Consider the following 24,028-nt stretch of genomic DNA (forward strand, 5'->3'; position numbering starts at 1 on the left):
TATATATATATATATATATATATATATATATATATATATATATATAGTGGGTTCCTATCTAATGGCCGAATTGACGGAAAGCTGAATTACACATTACCCATACCAGTGTGTCGAACGTACACATTGCCGATTATTTAAACGGCCGAATAACACTATGCCAAAGCACACTACAGTGGGGAAAGGGAATTTATGAATTTCCCCACTGTAGTGTGGTCTCGGAGTTGGTATATGCAAGTAGTTAAAAAGAAATGTTTTGCATTACACATAAATTCCCTTTCCCCACTGTAGTGTGTTTTGGCATAGTGTTATTCGGATGTTTAAATAATTGGCAATGTGCACATTCAGCACGCCGGTCTTGGTAATGTGTAATTCGGCTTTCTGTCAATTCGGCCATTAGATAGGAACCTATATATATATATATATATATATATATATATATATATATATATATATATATATATATATATATATAAATGTATATATACATAGTATATGGGTCTACTTCACATGACTGAAATCTCAAAATACTGAATTTCACTTGACTAAGACCACAAGACTTAAATTGCAAAATACTGTAAACTCATTTGACTGAGTCTCATTATAATGAAAGCTGAAAGCTTACAATTCTGAATTTCAATTCTGAATTACAAGTACATGCCTGCTATTACTCTGGGCTTGTGAAGGTGCACCCACTAACTGTAGCCTTTTGATCAAGGGCAGCTGAATAACTTTTGTTAAGAATTTATCCTACAGATAACTACAGGCCCCTGTCAGATAGAGAGTCTGGGGGTCCTTTCACATTAACATTACTTTAATGACTACGATGTTCAGTATCATTGATTTTACTGACCTGTGTGTTTACATCTTCTGCAAGTGTCATGACATGTTTCAAGGAAGAGGTGGAAGTATCCTGTAGAGTTTCCATACATCCCTCTTCAATGTCTCCACTTTTAATTCAATTTGTCCTACTCACAATTGTTGCCTTGCAACCTGTGTGTCATAGAGCTTGACTTCAGGAATGACAACAGAGAGTCACTGAAACAAAATCATGAGACGTGTATCCAGAGAAACTTTTTTTTAAATGATCCAGCAGCTTGTTGTACACCCTGAGTTGCATCTCACTTTTGGACATCTTGAAACTGTTGACTAGCAGGTAAATACTTTATAAATCAAATAGAATAAGCAGGAAAAATATGCAAGAATCCATCTTCTTTCAGGCTAGCCACAGTCTCCAGTCATGTTTATTTGTTGGAATAGATTACGGGTCTCAAACACATGACCCAAGGGTCAGATGCGGCCCCGCAAAGTAGTTTTCTGTGGCCCGTGATTACTTACTAAGGATCCAGTTGTCTGGTTATAGTTTTTTTTCTCCAGTATGACATACGTCATGCAGTACATCCTGCGTTGTGTCCAGTCACCAAAAGTGCCTAATACATTGGAGATGCAAATGGAGGTTGCAGTCAGGTGTTTTTTTCCTCCTCCAGTTGCATCTCTCTCTTGAATTAGGCATGTTTGGTCAATTGGTATTTCTTTTTCGTGCAGAGAGGAGTAGAGCTGCCATAAAGGGGTCTTTACCGATCATCCATTTACAACAGACTGAAGCTCAAACAATGTGAATGGAGTGTTTCTGAGGTAATTACTTTATTATTGCTTTCCTAGTTGTTTTCAGGGTGCCAAAGTGGTACTGACTTACTGTTGAGAGAGATCCGTGTTTGATGCCCTGTGCTGCAGTCTGCAGGCATCTGGATTTTTTGGATTTTCCCTATTCTCTGACTTTGAGATGGCCAGATACTGCTGAATGATCAGTGGGGAAATGTGCTTCTGCATACTAATCAATGATAGGGTGGGTGGGGTGCTTGGCTTGTGCACACATGGACAAAATATTGAATTTTTTCATTGCAGTTCTGCTTGTGCATACTTAGACATCCTGATTAAGGGACTGGTGGGGAAAGTGTTTCCTTTCAGTGTTAGTGTAAATCCCAAAAATAGGGACAATTTTTAAATATTGCTCTTAAAATTTTAGAAAGTTGATAGAATGACAGGTTTTCCATTAGCATGAATTTTTGAAGGGTATGAAGTCTGAAACTCAAATGCCTATCATTATTTTCTGGCATCCATCCTTAACAATTTGACAATCATTTGCCAGAAAACCAAAAAGTCACAAGGAACAGACCAAAACAATGAGGCAAAAATCTGGACATTCTGAGAAAATCTGGACAGATGACAAGTATGCACAGCGATATTCTTTTCAGGTTGGGTTATGGATCCTCATACTTTTCCTATAGTGATTTGAGGGACAGGTAGCATAGCAGGGATAGTGTGATGGATGATATGTGAGGACAGTGTAAACTATTAGCTAAATTTGTCAAGGTATCTGCTATATCCTTTAGGTCAGAGTGAGCACTGTTATTGTGGACAATTATGTCTATTGTTTGGTATTCTTTCTTAGTTTCCTAACATAGCCAAAGAAGGATTTATAATTTCCTTTGGTGTCTTTGGCTCCTTTAAGTTCATACATATGACCTGTAATCTTCAACTTGCTATAGTGTTAAATCCTTTCATTTTATTCAGAATCCTACTCCTCATAGCCAGTCTTTATCAATACCTGAACAGTTTTAATGATCTGTAAGCCATGTATGTAGTTTTCGTGACAGTGCTCATGTCACCTCTATACTTCTAATATAAAACCTAAATATATTTTCCAGATGATTGCAAACTGGGAGCCATTATTGATTCTCCAACTGATGTAGACATTCTACAAAAAGGCCTCATTGACACCAATGACTGGTGCCAGAACCATGGCCTTAAGCTCAATGCCAAAAAGTGCATTGTCATTCCCTTTGGGATAAATTTGGTGCCCATGAACTACCACATAGGTGGTAGTCCAATAAACACTAAAGGTGTGATAAGAGACCTGGGGACATAGGTTGACAGCAACCTCTCCTTTGATAACCACATTGCCACTGTAGTCAGAAAGTCCTTCTATGTGGCACATCTCATTACAAAAGGTTTCTCATCCAGGAAGAAAGAGGTCATAATCCTTCTCTAGCTGTCCTGCATTAGACCTGTTATAGAATATAACGCCCCATTTGGTATGTAGCTCACTAGACACCTACAACAACTGGAAAGGCCACAAAACTACCTCACTAAGAGGATCATAGGCCTTAGACACATGCTCTATACGGACTGACTCAAAAAACTCCAGCTGTACTCTGTCTCTTATCGGCTACTTTGAGGCGATCTCTGCTTGATCTACAAAGCCATGTCTAACCCAGAGCTGCTAGATATGCTACACCTAAAGAAATCCAAATCCCTGCGTGCCACATGGTCCAGGGACCTAAACCTCATTACCACAATAAATAGAACATGCTTGAAGGACAGGTTCCTAACCCAGAGACTTCCCATACTCTGCAACAAACTTCCCACCCACATCAAGCAGAGCACTTCAGTGGCCCTCTTTAAGAGATATCTTGACGAGTGGATGGGCAATACAAAGTTCACCCTGGGGATCACTTCAGTGGCCTTGCTTGACAGGGGAACTGGGAACTAACTTTGGGCGGCATGATGCCACGGAATCTTCTTGGGCTAGGCTTATATAGGCTCCAGGGCCGTTAGCCTAGTACACACCTATGAACCTATGAACCTATGAAAAAGCTTTCTCTCTTATGAGAGTTTGCTGTTTCACACTACAACCATACGTGTATATATGTGTGTGTGTGTGTGTGTGTGTGTGTATGTATATATATATATATATATATATATATATATATATATATATATATATATATATATATATATCTATATATACACACATATATATTTATATATATATAGATAAATATATATATATAAATATATAGATATATATACACATATATATTTATATATATATATATATATATATATATATATATATATATATATATATATATATATATATATGTATGGATCCACCTTAGTAGATCGACATGTTAAAAGAGCGAACAATTAACCGGCCAGAAGATGCAAGTCACTTCACCGACGCCAGAAGATCGACAAGGCAGAAGACCGACGGAGGAAGACACCAACGGAGAACACTGTGATGGGGAAAGGATGTGTAAGTATGCGGTAGTGACAGGCGATAGGGTGCAGTAAGGTAAGTGTGCGATGTTGGTGGTCTGTAGGAGTAGGGGTGGGATAAGTGAGTTAGGGTTAGGGCGGGTTAGGTAAGGGTGCGAGTAAGGTAAGTGTGCGATGTTGGTGGTCTGTAGGGGTAGGGGTGGGATAAGTGAGTTAGGGTTAGGGCGCGGGTTAGGTGAGTGTGCGATAGTGACAGACCTTAGGGTAAGGGTTTGGGTTAGGGTTGTAGATAGTTGTGTATGTATGGGTTAGTGTTCGTTTGTAAGGATTTTGGTGTGCTTGTGTTGTGTGTGTGGGTTTTGGATAGGGGATTTGTTTTGTTTGTTGGTATGATGTGTCGGGTGTGTGCGATGTCGTGTTTGTGCACTGTCGATCTTCTGGCGTCGGTGAAGTGACTTGCGATCTTCTGGTGTCGGTTAATTCGTGTTCGCTCTTTTAACATGTCGATCTACTAAGGTAGATCCATATATATATATGGTTCCCATTCAGAAGCCTGAAACATCATAAGCCTGAAAATCAAAATCCTGAAACCAAAAGCCTGAAAATTCAGAATCCTGAAAACTCAAAATCCTGAAAGCCCAAAATCCTGAAAGACCAAAATTCTGAAACTCAAAATCCTGAAAACACAAATAATGCTAATATGTCACTATAAAGACACTAATATCTACCAACTGACCCTGACCCTAACCCTAACCCTAAGGTCCGTCACTATCGCACACTCACCTGACCAGCCCTAAACCTAACTCACTTAAACCGCCCCTAACCCCAATATTTGTCATTATTGCATACATGCCTAACCTGCCCTAACCCTAACTCACTTAAACCGCCCTAACCCTAAAATAAAACCAACCACACTTACCTGACCCCAACGCATGACCTAACACCACAGGGCTAACAATAGCAAAGCCACAATGACATCAGTATGTCTATTTTGTGTTTTCAGGATTTTGAGTTTCAGGATTTTGGTCTTTCAGGATTTTGGGCTTTCAGGATTTTGAGTTTTCAGGATTCTGAATTTTCAGGCTTTTGGTTTCAGGATTTTGATTTTCAGGCTTATGATGTTTCAGGCTTCTGAATGGGAAACATATATATATATATATATATATATATATATATATATATATATATATATATATATATATGGCTCCCCTGCATTTTGTTGCATGTACATCATCAGTCCACCCTTAGAACGGTAAGAAACAATAAGAACTTTGACCTCGCCAAATTCCAAGAAGAAATCAAAGCATGCAATTGGTCAGTCTTAAAACACTTGCCCTTAGATGAAGCTGTTGCTTACTTCAATAACAAATTCCTTGCTATCCTAGACTCTCATGCCTCCTCTCTCAGCATTAGAACTAAAACAAGAATAGTACCATGGCTTACTAAAGACAGAAAATCAAAAATTATCTGCAGAAACAAAGCATGGGCTTTATGGCGTACCACAAACCCCCCCCCCCCCCAGATCAAATTAAATATCGGCAGATAAGGAATGAGACTAAAAAATCCATTTTACTAGATAAAAGAAACTTCGACTGCCATCTATAGCAGAAAAATCAAAATAACCCTCAGAAGTTCTGGGCAGGTATAAACAAACTCCTGCACCCAGGACAACCCTCCTCTCCAACCCCCACAGCATACAATGATAAACTACCAGAGGCAGTTCCAAATACCTTCAATAGTTTCTTCACAGAGACTATCCAGTCCCTAGCCAGTAAATTACCTCCAAGCTGCACCAGCTCAAAGTCTGCAGCTCCCAGTACCCAGCCCTCCTTTAGCCTACAACCAGTTACTACATCACTTGTTCATGCCCTAATTATAAAAAATCAAAATCCACTACTCTATCTGCTGATCTTCTCCCCACTGAGTATCTGCAAAAAGCTGCAGATGCCATAGCTTAACCCATTGCCATTCTAATCAATCATACCATATCAGAAGCTATCATCCCCTCTATCTGGAAATTATCCCATGTGACACCACTCCATAAAGGTGGGAGCTCCACTGAATTGTCTAATTTCAGACCCATAGCTATGCTGTCACCATTGGCTAAAATTATGGAAAAATGCATCCATAGACAACTTCTTCATCATCTAATCCAGAACAATCTCCTAACCAAGTCTCAGCATGGCTTCAGACCTCATCATAGCTCCACTTCATCCCTCCTAGCCTTCTCTAATGCCATTAATCATAATCATAATAATAATAAACTATCCTCTGCCTTCTTCTTGGATCTCTCCAAGGCTTTTGATATGGTTGATCACCAGCTACTAATCCACACCCTGAAAACAATTTGCTTAGATAATCAAGCTCTCCAGTAGTTTCAGTCTTATCTGAGTGGTAGACAACAGGCTGTCCTATGGCAAAACAAACTATCTAACCTCCTACCCAATACCCTGGGAGTCCCCCAGGGTGCTATACTAGGACCTCTTCTGTTTTCCATTTTTATTAATGATCTCTACACTGTCATCCCAGATGCAAACTGTATTCAGTACACAGATAACTCCACCCTGATCTGCTCTGCTGCATTCCAGACAGATCTGTGGACATTATCTCAAAATACCTGCAACATAGTTGAAAACTGGCTTTCTGATCATCATCTGATCTTAAACCCCACTAAAACAAAGTTATTACTTATCTCCCCTACTAATAGGCCAACTGCATTCTCCTTTTCCTTAAAATCTAACAATGGCACCATAATCTCCCCAAACACCTATACAAAACTCCTAGGTGTTATTGTAGATAATAACCTTAAATTTGACTTGCATGTCAACCAGACTATCAAAACCATCAATAAAAAACTTGGGTCACTATACAAGATTAAACCCTACCTAACCCCACCAGCTACTTGCATGATCTCTTCTACTCTCGACTCCTCTCTACTCCTCCCCTCTACTTACTAACTTAAGCAAATCTGATCTCAATAAACTCTTTAGCTGCTACAACCACATTGAAAGATTTGCCACAGGGATGCCCTACAAGACACACCACTGCAACAACCTAAACTGTCTAGGATGGTTAGAACTGCCTAGACTAATTCAGTACATCCAACTTATAGTGGCACATAAAGTACTTAACCAACCTGAAAATACTCCTGCACTTAAAAACATTATCAATCCCTACATCAATCATGGATCACTTTACTCTTCCAATAGACTGCTAGTTCAAACTGTCAAAACCAATAATTCAGCTGGTGTCTCTCTATTTGGCAACTCTCTAGGTAAAATTTGGAACTCACTACCTGCATACATCACCCTACAACCCACGCTAAGTCTATTTAAGAAGCATCTCAAACAGTATTTTAAATTAAACTTGTTATGTCCTTGTTCCAAACATGACTAGCTCTTTCCTATGATGGTGTGCTAACTACCGCACAACTTAATCATGTGTAAACACTAGGGGTCGGATTCACGAAACCTCCGTGTAAGACTTAATATGTCTTACTCGGAGGCTGCAGTTGAACAGTATGATGTCAGAGTGCCATGAATATTCATGAGGGCATGCTGACTCATCCGTAACTCTTACACGGACTGAGTAGGCAAGCAGGGGGTGTGTCCGACTGCTGAGCAGTCAAAAAGTCCACACCCCTGCAAGGTTTTAAAAAGCATAATGTCAACAGACAAGAGCGAGTCCGCTCAAATGTACTTGCACCCAACACCACACTCCCTGACACTGTAAACCCCCATCAGAGTTAAAAAACTGAAAAAAACATTTTTTTTAAATCCACGATATAGCTGCCCGTATTTGCGCTTGTTTGCGCGGGTGTGCCTGTTGCTTAACCACAGTTAGCAATTGTGACATTGAAGAGCATATAAGAACTACTTATGCAAATTAATCCAAATAGCAATAGCGTAATGGTAGAGCGTATGCACAAAAAGAAGGCGTTCACGGTTCGAGTCCCACCAGTCCCCTTCTTATTTATGTTTTAAATCAGTATTTGAAATAATATCAGACAAATATGATTAATATTTTATTAAAAGCAGTGACATGGCCAATGTATCAGCGAACAAAATATATATTTTGAAAAGACCCAGATATATAATAGCCTGCCGTTAAGCGACGTTTTGCACAGCTAAACACAGGTGCCCATAGTTTAATAGCGCTATACCCATCTAAACAGAGGTGCCCATAGTTTAATAGTGCTTGACCCAGCTAAACAGAGTTGCCCATAGTGTAATAGCTCTTTACCCAGCACAATAGAGTTGCCCAACATTTAAAAACGCTTTACCGAGTGCAATGTGTTTGCGCGGACATGCGCGCCGCGACAACCAAGGCACCGTAGGGCACCGTGGAGCAACGTAGAGCTAGGTTGCTTAAATGCAGCCATACCCCCTAGCCTGTCTAGACAGTATTAAAATAAAAGAGTGACAAGGTTCGACCCAGGACCCTGTGCATCATAATCAAACCACAGACCCACTAAGCCATGCCAGTTTAGGAGAAACAGCCACTATTAGCATACATATACATAGAAATGGTAGATTAACCATTACTAAGCAGGTCTGCAGTCAGCTTAGAATTCTCAAAAATGGCCAATCACAAAAAAGTGCGGGAAATGTGGCATATTTAAGCCCCATAGGCGGGAATACTTGCCATAACTGATTGTGGTACCCACTTGCAGTCAGGATGGCAGGCATCGGAGAGGGTAATCACTTTAGAGTGCAAAGCTGGGGCATTGAGGAATCTAAATATATGGTTTGGCTCCTAGTCCACCAACATGAAGGCCGACTCATGCAGGGCCAGGTTCAATGGGGAGCATACAAGGCAGAGGCGTGGAACCAGTTGGCGCATGATCTTACCAGTGCCACAGGCATTCCCAGGACTGGTGAGCAGGTCTGTCACCACCATGCGGACCTGAAGCATCGAAAGGAGGACCAACTGAACCGATGGATCCAGGAGGCCCGTCATATGCCCAATGCACCACTACTGAGTAAGTATCCATGTAATTAAGTATGTAAGAAATGCTATCCTAGCCTATAGTATGGAAAGGTATGCTCCAATATCCCTTCATTTATATTACAGCTGCAGGTGTTCATTCTGCGAATCGGCAAGCCTATGCTGATAGGTTGGTAAGACTGCGCCACCAGGCAGGTTAGTAATTATTCAGCTGGTATTATTATAGAATATAAGTGAGACAGCCTGTAAAAGAGTTCAGTGTTGTAACCTAGTAATAAAGGTCAAATAAGCCTAGAATAAAGCTTCTGTTAGTATTCTAAGATCAGATAAGTGATGCAGCCTGAAAAAGAGTATTGTAATCCATTAATAAAGAGTAAACAAGTCTCAAATAGAGTTTCCACCTGTATTGTAATATCAGATAACTGCTTCAGCCTGAAAATGAGTGTTCTAATCCATCAATAAAGGACAGACAAGTCTTGAATACATCCTTGTATATACTGTCATATGAAATAAGTGAGTCAGCTGGAAAGGATTGTTGTAACCCAGTAATAAATGTTAATAAAGCCTGGAATTAAGTACCATCCTGAAATGTAAATATAAAATAAGTGAGAGAGCGTGAGAAAGAGTTTGAAGCTACCAATAAAGGTGTAAGAAGTCTGGAATAAAGGTATACTGCATGCACTACATAATGAAATGAATGAGACAGCCACAACCAAAGAGTGAAATGTTTTTAATAAAGTACAATACCTGGACTGTGTCTGTCCCACATTTTGGATATGTTGTTGTACCCTTGCATTATGGAGATAGTATGGTTGTATGAAATGCTGAACATCCACAGTTGTCTAGGCCCATATAAACTGGCTGATGGGAATGCCAGTATCACTGAAGAATATTTATAGTCCTCAACTGTTTCATGTATAGTATGTACATGTTAATCCGGTAAATCAGCAGCTTGTGCTCGTGATCCCACAAATGTCAGTGTGTTGCTAGAACTATTCATAACTGCTCAAATGTAGCAGGATACTTTACCTGAACACAGCCAGATATGAACATATAAGAATACAAATGGAATGTATATTAATGTAGAAGTAACATGTCCATCACCAACATTTCTAAGGTTACATACAGGAAACTGTACTAATACATGTAGGGGATATATATCTGCATCTAGTAGGAATGTACAGTATACGTATAGGTAATTTAAGTTGTTAATGTAATATTTTACCACCCTATGTTATGTTCACAAATGATGCAATTCCACACCAATCTGGGTATGTGTATTCACAATTTATTCCTATGGACATTTGTCCTGTTGGTTTATACATATCTGCATGTACGTTGATGCATGTACCCTGTTCACATATCCAAACCTGATGGCCTGTTGCCACCAATCAACCCTGCATGCTGTTGGAATGTCCACTGTTCTAAATATGTATGTGTTATGCTTGCTGTTCAATGTTTGGAATTCATGTGTGTTTGGTTAATGGGAATACTAATGCATGCTGTTACAACTAATTTGGAATGGTGTTGTTTGTTACTAACCCAAAATGCCATTAAATACTGCTAAACATAGGACAACTGGGAAGGAGGGTCCCTGCGGACCCACCTCTCCCACCTCAGCTGGCGATTGCACCTGGCACCAGTGCCCAGCCCAGGACCTCCTCCTCCGGTGGCCCTGTGCCACCTTTGGGTGAAAGCGCTGCAGGGGATGGGAGCTCACCCCCCCTCTGCAAGCATGGCTGGAGGAGAGCCTCCACTCACCCTCCAAAGGGTCCGGTCTGTGGTGTGTAGTGAGATCAGGCGTTCCATGACTGATCCCCTATGCCAGCTTGAGGTGAGAGTGGCGCAACTCACGGGTGTGCCTGCCCCTCCTATCCAGCCCCCAGCACAGCCTCGGCCTGGGCTGTGAAGGCACAGTGGTAACTGCCCATGGGTGAGGATCTCAGTTCCACTGTTGCCATCTGTGGGCTCATCGGCTTGCGATATCCAAACATCCATCCCCGTCAATTGTGTGTAATCACCACATGTGTCATACTCCACCCCTGTATGCGTCTTGTTTGTCTTGTCTGTTAACCTCCCCCAACCCACCTCCCTCAATATTCCTACTTCCTTTACCTCACATTCCACTCTTACCTGAAAAAAAATAAAAGAAGGGCAATCTGTACCCGCAAAAAAATTATGCCCCATACATAGCTGCCCATTTCGCACACATGTCTGCTGGACATGTAAACTGATAATTACAATTGGCTGTACAACATACTTTGTTGTCCTCACTCCTCTCTCAGGGGTGGAAGGTTTCAAATCTCACTCTAAATTTCTAACATATGCACAGCTGTTGCTGGTAAAGAATTGGGCAGCTATGGGCCTTCCCTACATCCTTCCTGCACATCCTGAGCTTGTTTTCCTACTGTCCTACCCTCTTTGTGCCCCCCTTTTCACCACTTTCCTATTTCTCTATTTTCTTTTCTTTAAAAGAAATTAGCGCGGGTGTTAGCGGGAGTAAGCACTTTTAAGCAATAGTCAGCGGGTATGTGCTTGTGTGCGCTTAGCTAAGCATCGCGCAAACTCATGCAAACCCGCTTACAACTGCTTAAAAGTGCCTTAGTCACTCTGTATAACAAGGCCTGTAGTCGGCTCCTCAGCAAAATAAAATACCCCTGTCAGTCTCGAACCCTGGACACACTAGACTGCATGAATTACCACTGAGCCACAGCAGATATACAAAAAGGTGTTGAATCTCACTTCATAACAAATGTCAATAAGTGAGAGTAGACACTGCTTGCACGTCAGCAAAGGTGCAGTAATAGAAATGCTCTAAATCACCCAAAGTCTGAACTGAAAAATGTCAGAACTATATCACAGGTGTATCCCACTTATATGTACCTTTCCCTGAGGCTGTTCAAATATATACGTGAGAGTATCTGAGACCTGGAAGAGTCAGAAACACACAGGCATATCAGCTTGTCTGCTGTTACACACTCTGCAAATAGCTGTAGAATGAATTCAACAAGCATGCCCTTATGTAGAAGTACAACACAGAAATAGCAAAAGATGTAGCCATGTACTCCTAGCAACCACCTGTGACAATGCCATTGTTCAGGTGCTGAAAAGACTGCTGTGGTGCACAGTCAAAGAATACTAGTCTGACCTATGTCTACCACCTGGATATGTCCACAGGTGGGAGCTACTCAGACAGACTACAAGCCTTCATAGACTTACAGGTACACAGCAACTCTGCATGTTCAGCAAGATAAACATCACACGATAATAAATAATGCACACTGTAGTTCTGCACCCCTACCCAAAGGTACTATATACCCGTGTAGTCAGGCACAACCAAGGGTGTAGGTAGGCATACACAGTACAGAAATATGTCCAGTCGTCCTGAGCAGACTGTGCCAATGCCAACACAAACCACAAACTGTTCAGATGTGAGTAATGTACTAATGACAGTATAGCTGTTCACACACAGTGCATGTGCCTGATATTCATAATTGGTAATACAACATACTTAGATGTCCTCACCACTCTCTCAGGGGTGGAAGGTTTCAAATATCCCACCTAATGTATTGCATATGCACAGCTGTTTCTGATAAAGAAATGGGCAGCTATGGACCTTCTCCACACCCATCGTGTACATCCCAAGCTATTTTCCCTACTGTCTTCACCTCTTTGAGCACCCTTTATCACCACATTCCTATCTCCCCATTTACTTTTGTGTCAAAGACATGAGTGCAGGGGTTAGCGGGAGTGAGCACTTGTAAACAGTAGTAAGCGGGTTTGCACCAGTGTGCGCATGTGTGCACCTAGCTTAGCATTGCTAGGATATGATGAGCTCTGCCAAGCTTAGCTTACTATTGCTAACATAAAATGAGCTAAGCTAAGCTTAGCTTAGTATTGCTAAAATACACTAATCTTCGCTAAGCGTCATGCAAACCCGTGCCAACTCGCTTACAACTGCTTCAAAGTGCCTTTGTCACTCTGTATGACAAGGCCCTTGTATTGCTCAGCAGCAAAATAAAATACCATTGTCAGACTCAAACGCCACACCTTGGACTCACCAGTCTGCATGATGTACCACTTAAGCCACAGCATATATACATTAACTTGGTGCTGAAAGAAATATAACATGCATTACAAGGAGTGCATGTAAAGGGAAAATAGGAAAGCCATAGGAATACATTGCAATAAAGAAATATAACATGCATTACAGGGACTGAATGTAAAGGGAAAATAGGAAAGCCATAGGAATACATTGCAATAACTACTGTTGTATGCCAGTTAATTCCCTAATTCCAAAATAAAGTACATACTCCCATGTATCCAGTGTTAGCATTAGGAAGTGTGAGTAAACTTACACACTGAGAAGAGTGTACTTGAAGAAGCAACGGTCAGATTTTAGTACAACATGCATGTCACTGGCTACAACCCAGCTTCAGATATGAGACATATACCAACCTTCTGACTGACACAACAGTGTCCACAGCAAACAAGCATGGCCCCACCTTGAAAAACTGAAAGGCCTACACCTACCTAACCTATCCTTTTATAGCAGTGTCCTGAAATCACAGTGAGAACTGCAATTACCACACCGCAGGCTGCATGCAGTTACTAAATGGTGGGCACCAATTGGTGCAGAGGCCATCACATGCACATGTGCAGATACCTACAAAAGCAGCCTGTACTTGCTGTCCACACATGCAATAATATCATTGCAGCAACTGTAGAGAGAGAGGGAGCGAGCGAGAGAGACAGACAGACAGACAAACAGTTGGAGAGACCAAACCAAAAAAAAAAAAACAGAGGCGGTTGGAGACACTGACCAACCAAAACAAAAATTAAAACAAACAGAGGCAGTGCAGGACACCGACCTAAATAAATAAAAATAAAAAACATCAACAGGTACAACAGACTGAGGTGAGACATACAAAGGTAAGGTATGTAACACACATGTATTTGCTGGCATCCGAATGATGTGTCTGAAGGGTACTCTACATTCTGTGAACACTCCTTATGTGGTAGCAGTCTGTATCTATATGTATATGCAGATGTGCATAGGGCAAGGAACATACTGCAACTGTTAGTGAAGGCTGGACATATATATGTATTTGAAGGTTGCTATGTGCACATATCTATGTAGGTTGCAGTGTGTGGCATTGAAAACAGCAAGCAGTGCAGGTATATGTCAATTGGTGGTTAAATGCTGTGGGACTGAGTTACAGCCAGTGAGGTCTGCTACGGCTATATGGCCTGAGGATAGCGAAATGCATTCTGCACAACACTGTGCAATATTATTACATAGCCATATGTCTCACAACTGTTCCATAATTGATATTCCCACCATGAAAGTTGGCCAGTATATCTGCATATATGTGCATGTATATGTACAGCAGTGGCTGTTTACAAGTATGTGTATATATATATATATATATATATATATATATATATATATATATATACATATGTATATGTATATACACACATATATATATGTATATATATATATATATATATATATAGAGAGAGAGAGAGAGAGAGAGAGAAAGAGAGATATATGTATATATATAGATATATGCATATATGCATATATAGATATATATAGATATATAGATATGTAGATATATAGATATATGCATATATAGATATATACACATATATAGATATATACATATATAGATATATATATAGAGATATATAGATATATACAGATATATATGGATATCTACGATATATATATATATATATATATATATATATATAGCTATATATATATATATATATATATATATATACATACATATATATATATATATATATATACATGTATATATAAGTATATAGATAGATATAGATATGGATATATAGAGTGATATATAAATGTATATGTATATAAATATACATAGATATATAAATATATATATAGTGAGAGAGGGAGACACAGGGTCAGACGTATTGCAACAGGTGCCTGGTGACCAAGGCATGGACTGAACACCAGTGTTGATACTCAGTGCCATACCCCATTCCAAAACACTTTACCCACTAACTACCAGATAGGTGGTTGCCTGACTAACACTGAAGGTGTCAGAAGGGAGCATGGGACACAGGTGGACAGTAGCCTCCCCTTTGATATTCACAGTGCCACACTAGTCTTGTAATCTGTCTACATGGTACGTGTAATCACAAATGATGTGTCATGTACGGAAATATAGGTCAGTGTTCCCCTGTACTCATCACAATGCCCCATGTGGTATGTACCTCACATGACAACTACAACACGTGGAAAGTCCACAGACATACCACACAAAGGGTAATACTGCCCTGATACACATACCCTATGCAGACTGACTCACATAACCACAGCTACAGTGCGTTGTATACCGGCCACCCAGAGGTTACCTCTGCCAAACATACAGAGGCATGCCACACCCATAGCAGTCAGACAACCACCATGTCAACACCTCACAATCCCACTGGGCTACATGGCCTAGGTCCTTAGTGCACGCAACATCACTAAACAGCACATGCTGGAGGGATATGCTCCTATTGGCAAATATGCCATACTCTGGAGTAAACCACCCAGCATGAACAAACAAGGCTCCTCAGTAGCAGATGTCAGACATACCCCTGATGATTGTCTGGGGGATAGGTGACACATCCTGGGAATCACCTCTGTGTATCCAGTTGACAGGAGGAAGTGGAATCTAATTACATGTGTGTCACAGGCCAGGGCAGCATATGGCTAGGCTGCTGTAGGCCCCAGGGACAATAGCGTATTACCTACTTATGACACAATGCACACAGACATATACACAGTGCAATACCAGCTTTGTGAAGTGGAATGAGTGTGACAGTGAATGTGTGCAAGGTCTGTGATGGTGTGATAGCTAGGAGTGAGGTTGTTTCCATCATGGTCGTTTGTGTCCTACTTGTGAGGCCAGAGAAAGATGTGTCAGTTATTGGGATGCAGACATAGTAGGATGGTATATGTTGTGACGTAGGTCCTTGTGTACGACTGTGGTGTCCCATCATAGGCTGACGCAATACATGTGTGCTCAGTAAGTGGTACTGCTGGTGACTCCATCCGACATTAGAACTGTTGTATCACCTGAATCTGTAGGCGTAAACAGCACAGTATGGTGTATGTTCACATTCCCTGGTAACACTGCCTTGTGTGTTTCCTGCAGTCTGCACATATTACATTCCTCAGGCATAGGTGTCTGTAAGTAGGGGCACACAGTACTGTAAGGTACATAGCAAATGCTCATCTGTGTTAGCATACATCTGTGTATGGTATGAATGTCTGATGTGTGTGTAATGATGCCTGTACCATGTCTGCAATCACATGTGTGATGCAGGGTTTGCGTGTGTACCTAGCAACATGTGTACTCTGTTACAACAGTATGCCAGCTATATTAACAACTGTGCACATATGTTAGGTAGGGGTATGGCATCAATGACTATGGTAGGCTACTGTTAATACTGTAACTGTACTTCACATTCATTGCAATGGATGACATAAATCTGCAGGCATCAGATTGATATGTACCCCCCTGGCAAGGCTGTGCATTGGATCCCAAACAGGGAGCCAAGTACTGGTGTATACTGGTGTGTCATATGGAGTGTGGCAGGCACTGTCAGCCAGTTGTGGGCTGAGCACTGATATGTGGTATTGAATGTGTGTATCCTCTGACAGACGAACAGATGCTATATATGGCAGTTAACTGATATCTGTACAGTATAATGTTAAGTGTGCCACATGACTTGCTCACACATATCGTTTACTTGTCTTCTAGGCATATGGCTCTTCACAGAAACCCCTGCTACACAGCTGCAGAGGAACAGGAAATCCACCACAACCTGGTACAGCACTATACCCTGCTGTTTTCAAGGGCCAGCCAGCACCAGCAGGAGCGTACTGCACTGTGGCAAGAACTTGTTCTTCGGGTAAATGACATAGGCATGCATAACCAGACATATGAGTAGGTACACCATCACTGCAGTGATTTAATCAGACATGTCTGGCAGCATGCATCTGATATCCACAGGCAACAGCTTGCCACAGGTGGTGGGGTGGCCATACATCCCCCCTCACCAGAGTGGAGAAACTGCTGCTAAGTGTGGTGGCCCCTGGCCTACAGCAACAACAACATCACACATGTGTCGTCATGGAGGCCGGAGCCACCCAGCATAGTGACATGGATCGTGCAGGTAACATGCCCTAGCTGTAGACTACTGTTACCTGTATTGTTAGATTATGCATGTGTGAGATGTGTACTGTGTTTAGCAGTTGTGCTGCCTATTGTGTGCAATGTTGATAATGTGAATAGTATCTGTACACCTATGCCTGTTGTTCTATTGTAGTTTAGCACACTCACAGTAGCAATGCCACAGGTGTGGCCACTGACAAACTGTATCATATTCTTGCAGGTCCCTCTGGTGTGACAGCAGGGCAGACATTACATGCTGGTGAGTGTGTTAACACTTTAAACTTAGTATTGAACTGTGCATGTCATAGGTGAGGTGTAGGTCATGCACACATAACACACCTACGCATAATGCATGCTGTACATGTTTGCTGTGAGACATGAAACATCTCAGTAATGTCAGTAGCTGCCTCATTCACATGCAATGCACAGAGCATCAGACACAAATGTGGCAACACTGTACTGCACATTGGATAGGCATAGTTGACACACATGTACACAACATAACACATTTGTCAAGCGCAGTACAACTCAACATGCTACACATAGTGTAACCGGACACACGCTGGCAGGTCACACTTCAGTATCCCACATGTCATCCACACACCACACATACCATACCTGAGGGGAAGGGGCCTAGCTGAGCAACACTCCTCAACACATAACACAGTCATGTTAGGCAATGCTGCCTATTGGACACCTCACACACCCTTGTGCAAAGTGGCTGTGTAATTGTGAACTTAGCCACGGCACTGCGGTTCAGGTACAGCTTGCTAGGCGGTGGTCTAGCACACTTTAGTGGCCTTGAGTGACTACATGATGAATGATGATGATGGCTAATGGTACTACACCCCATACTGTTACAATGGCCATGTCCAGGATTGGTATCCCATCATGTATACATGCAACAACCATCCCGTGTGTGTACACCACCATGCATGTGCTACACCTGTGTTCACAATTATCTGCTACAGACACAGACACTGCAGTCAGACATGGAAACCCATGTGACACACAGGTAACACACGCAGCCATGGTATGTATACCTGTGTGTGATGGTGCACAGGACATTGCAGAGCTTGTAATACTTGCACAGAAATGTCATGTCCTTGTACACATTGTGTTCCAGGGTGTAGGCAATCACTGAACATGTACACACATGCACCACAGCCATGTACACTGTCATCAATTATGGCTGTCTACACTCACATGGACTTTAGCAACACTTATTCTAAATGCTGACACATGTGCATGACTGTTTGCCTTGTGATACTGTCACCCAACTTCAACCAGTATTGAGTATGATTTGGAAGTCTGTTGTGTGTGGGTATCTGCTGTAGTGAGGAGTGTGCATGTGTTCCTGTGTTCCTGTGTGCATGTGTTCCTGTGTGCCTGTGTGCATGTGTGCCTGTGTGCCTGTGTGCATGTGTGCATGTGTTCATGTGTGCATGTGTGCATGTGTTCATGTGTTCATGTGTTCATGTGTGCATGTGCAGAACGTAATGTGTGTTTCCTGTCTTCCTCTCACAGGTGTTGAGGTAGGGCTTGGCGAAAGCAGCAGGCGACCTGAAGCCACTGCCACGGATAGTGGTGATGATGAGACATGTATTTTGGCACAGGGAGATTTGACAGGGTCTGTCGTTGGTCTACCAATCGACAGTACACAGCGTTCAACCCCATCCATGCGCACACTCATACTGCCATTACATCTCTCACCACCAATGGCCATAGGGGAGGGACAGCTTACAGTTGGCATTGACCAGGAGAGTGTGGTACCCATGGTACGTGCATCCCCTCACAGCAGCCATAGCCATAGACCCGCAATGGTACCACATAGGCGGAGGTCCAGGGGTTCTCGGGGGAGCACCACTGGACATATTTCCCTGGCAGGCGTGCCATCACAGGTCTTACGACGACCACTATGTTCTGGGCTGTAATGCAGGCTCAGGCACGTATGGAACGGTACACCAGGCAGGGACTTAGGGCGCAGAGGGCACATAAGACCGCTATCAATGACAGCATCCGTGACCTCGCCAGTGCCATCCGGACATACACTGAGGTCATTGACAGACGTTGGGGGGAGACAATAGATGCCCTCCACAACATGTCTTCCTCAAGCCAGGACCGTGCGGAAGGTTGCGACGTCGATGCGGATGCATGCCAGCAACAGCTGGCAGTGGTTGCAGATGGCCTACAGCTCACAGCCACTCCCGTAGTGGCAGTACCAGCCCCAGCAATGCTGGGGCTGGCCTGTCCATTGTCTATCCCAGTAGACCACGTGCACATGGCTCTGGCCAGTCCCTGCAGGGACATAGGTCCAGTCATCATAATTCTGCCTCTGATGACAGTACCCAGTCAGGGTTGGTACCCGATACCGTCCGTAGCACCCCTGCCAGGCACAGGTACTGTGTTCGTGGCTGGAGACAGTTATCTGTACAGCCAAGCAGGTACAGTCTGTGGCTGTCCCACAAACCACCGTATATGGCAGCCACATGGTGGAGCTGTGTGCATGCAGACACACACACATTAAGCAAACAACTAGGGCTCACACATACACACACACATTACATCAACATTGGCCCATGCTGTACTGTTGTCCCCCCCACACACACACACACACACACACACACACACACACACACACACACACACACACATGTCGATTGGATGGGTCAATGTCAGGCTCTGGCAAACAACAAAACGCCCTGTGCATATGATGATACCTGTGCCGCCTCTTGTCATCTGCATTATTGACGGAGGGACAGGCTAACATGGTGCTGATGCACAGGGTGACACTATAGCAGTGTAGCAATAATAGCGAGTTGTCAAAAAGGAAGTCTAACTACATCCCTGCAGATATATCTGAGCAGACATTATGCATCAAAGCTCTGTTTGTCAATGTAACATTGTTTACACCACTGTTAGGTCTGAGTATGTATTATCCACCCATGTGCCACTTGGCTGATGTGTGATGTGTTGCTAGCATGTGTTAGCGAGTGGACAGTATGTGTGTGATGTGTGCAGTACAGATTAGCAAGTGTACATCTGTGAACATGGTGGGTGCGCACTGTCTGGATGTATGTGCATAGTGGACACATGGGACATGTGGCATACCCTGTCGTACACATTATTAACATCCCATTGCATCTTTCAATGGCCAGTATGCATTCCACTACAGTTATGTACTAACATGGGTAGACGTTTGTATGACATGGGTTGACACTATGCTGCTGGTGATACCGTTAATATCAGTCAATGATTTGCAGTCTAGTAGTATACACAACCTCAACAGCATGACTCTAAGCAATCATTGGATGATGTCCTGACAAATGACACACAGTAGTAGGGAACCCAGTATCAATTGGATCCTTCCGGTTCTACACTATAACATTAACCAGTGGTGATGACCGCCACCCATTACTGTGACACACCTGTGTGTCATATAGCCCCTTTAGGTACATGCAGACACACTAAGGATGTGTCCATCCAAATCTGGGAATGCATGGAATGGCCAACAATGCATTCCCTGGATGGGACGCATATCCTACACAAGGGTATCATAGAGATACCTGTTGTGTGATACATGCTGTATAGCAGTAAGCCGACTATGGCATAGTCATCCTCATGTACTATACATACTATCCCATCAGTACCACACCGGTGGTAGCCCTCAACATGTATGTCGGGTACCATTGTGTGCATACAGACCCATGTTATGTCATGTGCCCCTTCGTATCCACATATCCATAGGTATTGTGGAGTCCCAAGGTGTATCACAGACATTAGAGGCCTGAATGCATATCCACAAGGCAGTCGTACACCTATAAAGACTGTCCATTCTTGGCAGACTTTGTTGTGTATGACCATGTCTGGCATATACCCCAGCCATATACCCTCACTCACACTACTCTTAAGTAACTGTCATGGGTGTGTGTGCCACAGATGACCTTGGTCACAGAACATGACAGTGGATGGCCATGTCACATACATACATATGTGACCTATGATCTGAGTAGCAGCGGCACAACCTGTCAATGGAAACAAATGTATTCATGTAGTATGCAGGCTTCACACCTATGTACTGATTGAGGGGACATGTACACATATATATTTGCCACGCAGATACCTGATGTCTGCAATGTACTTACTGTTGTCATCATACTATGTCATACCATAGTAAAAGCAAAACACACACCGTGTTGACCAACAGTGATACACTGTCAGCATTTGCAGGATTCAAACACCTACCTAACAATGTTATGACACTAGAGAGTGACGCATTAACACAGTGTGTTATTTGCTTTATTGGCTGGTTTGCCTTCTCCTGCTGTATTTGTAGGATGGTGACATCATCAGACTTTCCAAAGAGGAATGTACCTCCTTTACTGGGTTTTACTAGTCTCCAAAAAGGAACACCTCTCAAAGGAAACTGCACACACACACTTTGCAGGATTCAAATCCCTACTTAAATATGTTATGATACTGGAAAGAGATGCATTAACATGGTGCGCTATTTGCTTTACAGGCTGGTTTTCCTTCTCCTGCTGTATTTCTAGGATGGTGACATCATCAGTCTTTCCAAAGAGGAATGTACATCTTCTAGTGTGTTTTCCCAGTCTCCAAAAAGGTCACTCCTTTCAAAGACAATTGCACACATATACACCCCCCCCCCATAGTCAGCATTTGCAAGATTCAAAGCCCTACCTAACTAGGTTATGATACTACAGAGAGACGCTTTAGCACGGCGAGCTACTTACTTTACTGGATGGTTTTCCTTCTCTGTCTGTATTTCTAGAGTGGTGACATCATCAGTCATTCCAAAGAGGAATGTACATCTTTAGTGTGTTTTCCCAGTCTTCAAAAAGGCCACTCCTTTCAAAGAGAATTTCACACATACACCCCCACACACAGAGTCAGCATTTGCAGGATTCAACCCCCTACTTAATTAGGTTATGATACTAGAGAGAGATGCATTAGCACGGCGTGTTATTTGCTTTACTGGGTGATTTCCTATCTCTGTCTATATTTCTAGGGTGGTGACATCATCAGTCATTCCAAAAAGGAATGTACATCTTTAGTGTGTTTTCCCAGTCTTCAAAAAAGCCACTCCTTTTAAAGACAATTGTACACATACACCCCCCACACAGTCAGCGTTTGCAGGATTCCAACCCCTACTTAGTTAGGTTATGATACTAGAGAGAGACGCATTAGCATGGCGTGTTATTTGCTTTACTGGGTGGTGTCCTTTCTCTGTTTATATTTCTAGGGTGGTGACATCATCAGTCATTCCAAAGAGGAATGTACATCTTTAGTGCGTTTTCCCAGTCTTCAAAAAGGTCACTCCTTTCAAGGAAAATTGCAGACACATAGGGGAAAACAGGGGAAAACATACTGGACCTGATTATCACCAACATGGGGACTCTATGCTCCAGACCAGAAGTGTATCCCTCACTGGTAAGATCAGACCATAAACTAATCTCACTGGATATTCACATCCCGACCCCACCCCCTGCCCAGAAAACCACAGTGAAAAACTTCTCTAAAGCAAATTTCACACTCCTCAAAACTGAGGTGGAATCCTTCAAAGCCCCCAGGCCTGTGGAAAATACGGCCCAGACCACAGAATCCTTTATAAACGCATTCTATGAACACCTTCAGGAATGCATGGATCATGCGATCCCAAATAAAACCAAGACCCAATCCTCCGAAGGCAGACGTCCTGTCTGGTGGACCCCAGCCATAAACAAACTATACAATAGAAGGAGGAAGCTACTAAATGACAGAGCAAAATCATAAAAAGGGAAGGCATCACTGATCAGTATTAGCAAAAAACTACGTGCACATATAAAATTGTCTAAGGCCAGCTTCGAGAGAAAAATTGCACAGGACACTAAGGATAATCACAAGGCTTTCTTTAGTTATGTTAGGAACCTGGGTGGTAATTCCCAGATATGCTCAGAATTAGTCCAAAATGACAAAAAATACACCGAACCCACAGACATTGCCAACATCCTAGCTGACAGGTTCAGCGCAAACTTCTCCCCCCCCTCCCCACCAAAAGGGCAAATATCTATTCCAGCAGAGTGCTGCCCCCCTGACATCTCGGATGCTTAGGTAAGAGCCGCCCTCTCCAAAGCCAAAAACACAGCATCAATGGGACCAGACGGTGTCCTGGGCTGCGTCCTACATGAACTCCAAGAAGAGCTAAACCCAAACATAAAACTACTGTTCAATCTCAGCCTTACTACAGGATATGTGCCCAAAGAGTGGCGTACAGCAACAGTGGTCCCTCTCCATAAAGGTGGTGCCTCAACGGATCCTGGAAACTATCGCCCCATAAGCCTGACTAGCTTGGTCTGCAAAGCTATGGAAAGGATCATCATGGACCTCATAAATAAAGATATTGGGGACCTACAAACACGGATCCTACCCAGTTCGGCTTTGTTAAGGGCAGATCCTGCCTCTTAAACCTGGTTGATTTCTTTGAAACAGTCACCAAGGCCATTGACGAGGGGAAGGTGGTCCACACAGCCTACCTGAACCTCGCAAAAGCCTTCGATACAATACCCCACTCAGGCATTATAGATAAGCTCACCAGCTTAAATATAAACCCCATGTCACTAGATGGATTGCAAACTGGCTCAAGGACAGAACCCACATGGTTAGAATTGCTGGAGCCATGTCAGACTCCAAACCAGTTACAAGTGGTGTCCCACAAGGCTCAGTCCTGGGACCTCACTTGTTCGGTATATATTTCTCGGAGGTACAGGCCAAGACGGAAGGACTGTGGCTGACCAAGTTCGCAGATGACTGCAAAC

The sequence above is a fragment of the Protopterus annectens genome, chromosome 1.part1 (assembly GCF_019279795.1).
Source record: "Protopterus annectens isolate FY-2018-M chromosome 1.part1, PAN1.0, whole genome shotgun sequence".
NCBI classification, from domain to species: Eukaryota; Metazoa; Chordata; order Ceratodontiformes; family Protopteridae; genus Protopterus; species Protopterus annectens.